Source organism: Pteropus medius, unplaced genomic scaffold (assembly GCF_902729225.1).
Source record: "Pteropus medius unplaced genomic scaffold, Ma_sr-lr_union100, whole genome shotgun sequence".
Classification (NCBI taxonomy): Eukaryota; Metazoa; Chordata; class Mammalia; order Chiroptera; family Pteropodidae; genus Pteropus; species Pteropus medius.
Genome location: NW_024354502.1, coordinates 3,587,556 through 3,593,965, shown reverse-complemented (window position 1 = coordinate 3,593,965; position 6,410 = coordinate 3,587,556). Strand labels below are relative to the sequence as shown.

At 44.1% G+C, this 6,410-nt stretch overlaps 1 pseudogene; it reads right to left on the bottom strand.

Moving 5' to 3' along the window:
- Positions 1–234: 234 nt before the first annotated feature.
- LOC120595572 (uncharacterized) lies at positions 235–2,154 on the bottom strand (annotated as a pseudogene).
- Between the last annotated feature and the right edge of the window lie 4,256 nt (positions 2,155–6,410).

The following is a 6,410-nucleotide window of genomic DNA, read 5'->3' as shown; positions in this document are numbered from 1 at the left end:
AGAGCCTTGGACAGACCCTGTACTTAGCATTTAAAACTTCCACGTCTATTATAGTAGCTCTGATTTTTGAGTGCCTAAATGACTTTCCCTCCTAACAATAGCTAGGGAGCGTCATTCCCAATTTCTAATTTTGGAATCTGAGGCTCGGAAAAATAAAATAACTCATGTTGCCTCTTGGATGACAATTGTTGCAAAGGAGCAGAGAAAGGGACAGGAATCGGAAATGTATGGGGCCTATTTACAGTTGTGGCTGCTCGTTTCCAACATGGCCTCCCAGTGAACAGTGACATCTGTGCCCTTGTGGAGGCCTCTCACACAGTGACAGGGCTGGCCCTGCAATAGATGTGGCAGAAGCAATGCTACATGATGTCAGAAGAAGGCTGAAGTTGTCTAGCAGCTTTCACTTGGCTTTTTAGGGATGCCTGCTCTTCAGATGCCTCATCTTGGCTCTCAGGGGCCATGCTGAGCGAAGCCCAAAGCTGCAAAATGGCCACTGCCCCAGCCGAGCGCCAACTGATACCTTGTGTGCGTCATCTTGGACTTCTATCCGGGTCAAGCCTCAAGGTGACTTCAGCCCAGCAGCCATTTGACTACAACTGTTTTTTTATTTTGACATATTTTATTCAAATACCAGTCTAATCACACATGGTTCAAGAACATCCAAATAATAAACCAAATAGAAACAGATGTTGAAGATTGGTCTTCTGACATAACAGCCAGTGATGCCACGCTTGCCTACGATCTCGCCGACATAACCACATCCACACCTCGGTGGCCGCCAAGCCACTTGGCAGAGCTTCCTTAACTGTGAGCTGTTCGAAGCTGCCAGTTTGAGCACTGACTATTTTTCCAAGTTCTGAATAGCTGTAGAGATACAGGCTATTTGTAGCTGGTAGAGGTACAAGCTCGACCATCATGCCAAAACGTGGCCAAATGAGGCTTTTAGTAAGTCACAGCAGTGTTTACCAGTGCCGGGGCCTTCTCCACAAGGTTACGGACAAACTGAGCTATGGTTCTAGGATGGAAAGTCTACAAGGACTTTTGAGAAACCCACATAGGAACTTCCCAGGTGAGGGGTCCCTTTCACTCAGTACGTAGAAAGATGTAAGGGAATCCTTCTGTCAATGATAAGAAATAACTAGATAATCTAAAACATCGTAACTTTTCTGGGGCTCATCAGAGCTAAAGTTACAAATCAACTAAGTGAACTTAATTCCAGGAAAAGACGGGACACATGAACCTGTGACAGAGCATGGGAGACAGAGGCGGCCTTCACAAAAGTAGAAGGCAGGGAGGGACCCACAGGGTTCAATTATATCGATGATATATTATTTCATAAATAGGATATTTTTTGACAGAGTTGTTTGTCACATAATTCTTCATTCATTTCTATATGCCTAAACTACTGCATAATTTTAAAGGGGATTGGACTGAGAAGGAGATGACCTATTTTATAGACAGAACTGATCACAGCTCTGTGACCTTGGGGACTAGCCCCCATTGTGGTCCCTGCCTCCTCTTTCTGGTTGTGGCTGCCGACTGCTTGCCGCAGAAATCATGACAACGACAGTGAGTGCACTAGTGCTTCAGAGAATTTCACTGGATGGAGCAGGAAGGCATCTGAGACAGGGAGGCCAGGGCACCCAAGGACAGGCGAGGGCTTTGCCACACCCACAGCTGGCAGGCCAGCAAAGTCCCAAATACCTCCTGCCCGCCCCGTTCGCTGGTTAATGTGCACAGCTTTAAACAAGTCACGGAGCTCTCTCCATGCCTGAGCACAGACACTCTCAGCACACACACACGCACGCACACACGCATGCGCTTTACCTACACATGCCGCGCTGCGCGCCGCGCACATGCATCGCCCCACACACATGCACGTACACATGCCTGCCTTGCTCGCCTTTACCTGCCGCACACCTTTTACCTGCACGCTGCATGCGCGCACCATACACACCTGTGGTGAGGAAGCGCCAGTGCCTGTGGCCGCTGACCTGCTGACTCGTGTTGCTGGCCGGGGTAGCAGTTGGCCTGCAACTCCCCCAGGTCTCGCCAGATCTCCTCCTTCAGCATCTCCGAGTCCTGGGACAAGAACATGTACAGCTCTGTGACAAAGAGCGCCAGCTTCTCCTGGGGGTCACCCGCATCATCCATGTTAGAGGCATCAAGGAAAGATGCAAGTTCTGACTTGTCCTTGTGGGTTCCAAACTGTCCTCGCTCTTCCCCACTTCGCATTCACCTTTCCTTCCCAGCTGCTGGCCGTCTGACCTTGAGGATCTTCAGGCCCAGCACCGGAAGTGGCAGTAACTTCTTCGCCACCTCCTGCTGCTGTGTAAGGTCAGGCCGAAAAAAGAAGGGTCCGTGTGAGCTCAGCCTGAAAGGTTTAGATTTTTAAATCATCCACATGCTAACCACTTCTACTGTTACTTTCCAAACATCACTCACCCATGCCTATGAGGCAGACTTGGGGCCATTTTTCCATGTTATTTCCATCTCTGTTCATACCAACCCCTACGATATATTCCTGTGCCAGTCCTGGGTAACCTTTTTTTTTTCAATCTGTTTGATGCCCATAGCTTTATGATTGATAAACACCAGCCAAGCTCATAAAACCCACTAGAAAAAAAAGGGTAAAGTTTGAAGCAACTGTATTCATATAGCTTAGTACAATCATAAGAATGCTATTTGAGCTTTAGAATTACAATCGAGGGTGAATCTTGGCTCTACACTTTCTAGTTATCAGGCTTTAGCCAAGTTTCTTAACTTTCCTGAGCCTCAGTTTTCTCATTTATAAAATGGGAGAATAATCCCTTGATTATCGGGTATCTGTGAAGATAAAATAACAAAATGTATATAAAGTACTTACTATAGTGTGTTTTAAGTCCTCAGTAGTATACCAAATATGTGTATGTGTACACGTGTGTGCGCGCACGCACACACACACACACACACACACACAGCAGCCTGTCTCTCCATTAGGACTACTCGTGCGCGGGGAGGGGATGGGTCCATTATTTCAATCACTGTGTCTTATCTCCAGTAACTGGGATGTTTATTATACAATGAATAAGTGGATGGATGGATGGATGGATAGATGGCAATTTTTGTTTTGCTAAGTGTCTCTAGAATAGAATGGCCTGAAAATTCATGAATTTGAAACAGAAGTTAAGTCAAGGACATACTTGCAGAGAAATCACTCAAAACGACTGCAGCATCAGGCTCTGCCAGGTTTTTGTCCTTGGTTCCCCAGGGTTTGTTCTTCAAGCACCGCACTGTCCCATGTTTTTTCCACACGCTTTTATAGCCTTCAAATCCCTTTCATGCACACGACGTCATTCGATCTTTGCAATAGCCCATTACGGCAGGAAACGTGAATGTTAGTGTCTCCATCTTACAGTCAAGGGAAGAACATTAAGAGAGGCTGGGCAGCCTGCTCTGATAGCTAACCAAGGGCTGGTTCCATCGTGAGCCACAGCCTGATCGGCGTCACTGAGCAGAGATGCAAAGAAGAACCACAGTAGCCATGAAAAAAACACTGCTTTTCTATTATTGTAAAATTATGGAGACTGTATCCTAGTCTTGTGTAACAAGCAAGAGGCTACCGGGGGGAGCCAGGGTTGTAATTGTGGGTCTGCTTTTATTGGCTGCCATTTGGCATGGAGAAGGGGAAATGCGCAGACTGCAACCAAATAGATCTGAGTTTGAAGCCCAACCCTACCACTGACTATCTGTATAACGTTAGGCAAGTTACTTAATCTCTTGGAGTCACATTTTTTTCAACCTACAAAATTGGGATAATATCCAACTCTGAAGCTTAACTGAGGTGACCTAGCAAAGTACTTGGAATCTCATAGAGGTTCAGTGATAACCCTCCAGCCTCCGTTCTCTACCCATTTCCTCCACAGTGGAATGAAGAGAAACGGTCCAGCATAACGGTTAAGAGCATGGACTTTGGAGCCAGCTTGTCTGGGTTTAAATTCTAGCTCTGCCATTTATTGACTGTGTGACCTTGAGCAAATTACTTAACCTCTCTGTGCTTCAGTTTATTCTTCTATAAAATGGAAATAATAATAGGACTTACTTCACAGAGTTGTTAGGAAGATGAAACAAGTCGACATTTGTAAAGCATTTAGAAGTCCTATTGGCATATATAAGCATTACACATTTTCTTTCTTTCTTTCTTTCTTTTTTTTTTTTTTTAACTCTTGCAATTCGAACCTTTACTTAGTGTCCATGAAATTGAACCCTTACAATTTCATGGACACTAAGTAAAATTCAGGCATCACTCATTCAGTAAACATTTGTTGTGCGCCTACTGTGTGCTGGGCAGGCATTTTGCTAAGTTCTCAGAAGGACTGCCCTGAGTCCAGAAGTCTGGTAAAGAGGTGCCCAGAGGGGCAAAAAGTGGTGATCCGAGGACCAGGCCCAGCTCATCAGATTCAGTGTGCACTGGCATGCAAAGGGAGACGATATGAGTGCATAACGAGAGATAAATCAATTTACTATAGGCTGGATCACCCTCGTTCTACACCATAGCTCACTACCCCACCCACCCCAAATTCTAGAAATTAATGATCCAAGAAAGTGGTAACAGGGGCTGTGTGGAGCGCCAGGGAGAAAGAAACGGCAAACTTTGTGATCATTCTAGCTTCTCTACGTGAGACACCGGCTCTGTAAGCAATTCATTCTGCAGAATTTGGCAAGAATAAATCCAAGTGAGAAAATGTAGGAAGATGGAGAAAAACTCAGGATCTTAACGAGTTTCACTGCCCTGGTCACTATGATATCAGCATGCATCTAAGTCCATGCAGGCTGCTATAACAAAATACCACAGACTGGGGGGCTTCAAAACAACAGAAATTTATTTCTCACCACTTTGGAGGCCGGAAGTCTGAAGTCAGAGTGCCAGCATGGTCAGGTGAGGTGCCCTCTTCTGGGAGGTAGATTTTTTTCTGTGTCCTCATTTGGTGGAAGAAGCTAGGAAGCTACCTGAGGTCCCTTTTATGAGGACAATAATCCCAATTATGAGGGCTCTGCCCAATCACCTCCAAAAGGCTCCCCCTCATAATGTCATCATGTTGGGTGTTAAGATTCCAACACATGAATTTGGGGAGCACACAAACATTCAGGCCATAGCACCACGTTTACTGCCCTCAGCACTTAACACAATGTGAAATTATTTGTCTACTAATTAAGGTGTGACTTTCCCCGTAAGAATATAAGCTCCACGAAAGTAGGAACTTTACCTGACTTCTTCCCCATCGTACCCCTCCTCTAGAACAGTACATAACAGGCACTTGATAGATGTTTGCAGAATGAATAAATGAATGAGTGAAAAATATGTCATCGGTTTGAGACATGGGGACAGCCCTCGAACACTCATTTGTAGAGTCCATTACTAGTCAAAAAAAAAACTTAACCAACTTCTAGTAGTCTAATATTTTATAGTGTTCATAGCACTAAGCATGCATTTCCTGAATTAATCTTGACAGTAAAACAAGATAATTATTATTTCCATTTTATAGGTAAGAAAACGGAGCCTCAGAAACATTCAATGATATCCTCAAGATCATACCACTAATAAGTAACAGAACTAGAATGCAAATACCCAAGTTCAAGTTCAGTGTTTATTCTATACCTGAAGAACACTTTAAAAACGAAAAGCACTTACTTCTTTGTAGATCTTTTTCTAATTTATGTGTCCACATTCCCTAAGATAGGGCCCAAAGTAATCTCTTTACTCTGGAAAAAAGTATGACCCAGTGGACAGAGCTTGGGCTGGAGTCTAGTCCGGAGCTGCAGGAACCAGTTATATAACTTTGGATACGCCTTAACACCTCTCGGCAAGCCTCCATTTCTTCTCTCAAGTGGATGTAATAACACCTGACTTGTCTGCCTCACAGTGCACCATGAGACTTCAATTAAAAAAAAAAAAAAATGGTATTAAGATATAAGCTTAACATTACAACAGAATGCCAGGATTCTTCTGTCTTAGCCTCTCTGATTGGAGAGCTGATCATAAAGGAGTGCCAAATCCCCCCACCTTCACCTTATTTCGATCTTATTCCTGTAACTTTACTTTGCCTGTATCTGACCCTCCTTTCAGAGCCCAGATCTAGGATTAGCTAGTGGTGGTGGAAACTGTGACTATACGAAAACCCATTGAATTTTAATCTTCAAATATGGTATATAGATTATCTTTTTTTTTTTTAATAAAAAGAGGCAATTGTTAGTCCTAGAAAGAGGCACAAAGACCTACCTAAGATTGTAGCCAAGGTAATATGGAGAAGACAAATTAATTGTAGGAGATTTTGAGGAAGAGGAAGAAGCCAAATATGATTACGGTTTTAGGCCTGAAAATGAGGGAGGATGGTGTTGATTTTAACAAAAAGAAGGGTGAGCAAGTCTGG